Raw genomic sequence first — 1901 nt, forward strand, 5'->3', positions numbered from 1 at the left:
CTAACCGTAGCATGCTAGCTCGTTCTCAATGGAAAACACTGCTCCAGCCACTAGTGGACCAGAATCTCCAAAAGAACTACTTCCATGTACACTTCAATAATAACTGCAACTTGCACAAGGAGTTTATCTACATATTTATCATTACTAGTTAAGCAGTTGCACATTTTGTATTTCAAACTTGTGTATATTTCAAACATTTATTGTATTTTATCCTGTTATTAAACATGTACATTGTATCATAGTATTTCATGTATATTTATGTTCTGTGCTGTGTGACTGATATTTTGCTGCTGTAACACTGTAATTTGCCATCTATCTATAAGAGTACAATTCAGCGGTATGTTTAAAATTAAAATAATTCGAATGGCACTCGGAGAGCGCAGACCTCCGCCAAGGCCAACGGTGCATTCACATCGGTGTGTTCATGAGCTTTACGTCAGAATGTGTAAACGCTACAAAGAAGATGTGTTGCATTTTATTAATCAGTGTTTGAACATCACAGTGATAGACGTTTCCAGCTTTTGCAGGACATTGACAAGCAAAGGATGCAGATCACAGGAGCCATGAAATATGATCAGGAAAAGATTTTTTTTAGATTATTCCTACATCACATGAATGCATCACAAATGCCATATCTCTTAATGTTAAGGAAAGTCCAATTACTCTTTGGATCCTCCCTGTGATTTGATCCTTTCCAAAATGTAACTTTCCAAATGTAACTTCCTTCCTTGGCCCATGCGACATGCTTCCATCAAGTTTCATGAAATTGGCCAAGTTTTGTTTTGGAATCCTGCTCAGAGATTTACGGACAAAACCACACTGGAAACGTGCCCTCCCTGGTGCACTTAAAGATTAGATTGACTGTTTTAATCCCAAAAGGCTGGTTGTCACCCTAAATTGATTAAACTCTTGACATCACATCTGCCTTGATGTCATGAATATGACTTAAGAGCATTATCCAGCGGAGATGCGGCTGTCTGGGCCCCCAGGAAGCATTGCTCCTGGTGGCGAGGTGCGGCAGGGTGAGGCTGCCAGGTGTCAGTGTGGTAGATGAGCTGGTGGTGTGTACGGCGCAAGGTGATGGAGTGTGTGAGGTCTGGTCTATCGCTGTCATTAATAACCCAGACAGGCCTGCCAGCACCTTGGAGCCCCACTCCTATACATAACCCTCAAAGCAGCCTCCAGGGCCCCTCCACCGGCCCCTGAGGACGCACACATACACACATCGGCAAACAAGTCGGACCACTGATGTTAACATGATAGAGAGGAGACATAGTGTGATGGAATAGTGCTACACCTGCAGTGAAAAAATGTCACAGCAGAAAATACAAGAGGTTATGGTCTCAGATATGTGACGTTCTTGCTTATTTCTCCTTCAGCGGGTCCATTAACCCGAGACAGACAAAAGAATTTAAAATGTGAAGGAGGCTGGCAGAAGTGTCTGCTCTCGTCTTTTGTCACACACCAACACTTTCTTCACCGTCCACACAGCCGAGAAACTCTTTCAAATCAAGATGCAATACATACACAACGTCATACGTGGATTTGGCTTTCGTCTCGCCTCGGTCTGCCGGCCTGGTGACGGTAACATCTTATTTCACACGTCTGCTTTAGACGCAGGACTGCCTGAACACTGTTGAGGTCTGGGCTGAACCTGAATGACCCAGCCTTTAGAGCTGTAAAAACTCTTTTCTATGGTGCCAAAGTAAAGATGTAGCAGAGAAGAAAGAGTTCCAGAGGGAGGGGGGTGGGGGGGGCTCTTTTTGATCAGTGAATCTACCCAGATACAGCAATTGTTTTCCAAGATATCAGCTGAGATCACCGGGCAGTTCTCCTTTTCCCTTCTCTGCCTTTGAACATGGCCCAGCTACTTTCTTTAAACTTATTAATAAGGGGGGAGG

The 1901-nt window shown here is 43.8% G+C and overlaps 1 long non-coding RNA gene across 1 annotated transcript in view; it reads right to left on the reverse strand.

Annotated features, from left to right (window-relative positions):
• The window catches only part of LOC116686275 (uncharacterized), a 12254-nt gene that overhangs the window by 9310 nt on the left and 1043 nt on the right, over positions 1-1901 (reverse strand). The window lies entirely within an intron of this gene.

This window comes from Etheostoma spectabile, unplaced genomic scaffold (genome assembly GCF_008692095.1).
Source record: "Etheostoma spectabile isolate EspeVRDwgs_2016 unplaced genomic scaffold, UIUC_Espe_1.0 scaffold340, whole genome shotgun sequence".
NCBI classification, from domain to species: Eukaryota; Metazoa; Chordata; class Actinopteri; order Perciformes; family Percidae; genus Etheostoma; species Etheostoma spectabile.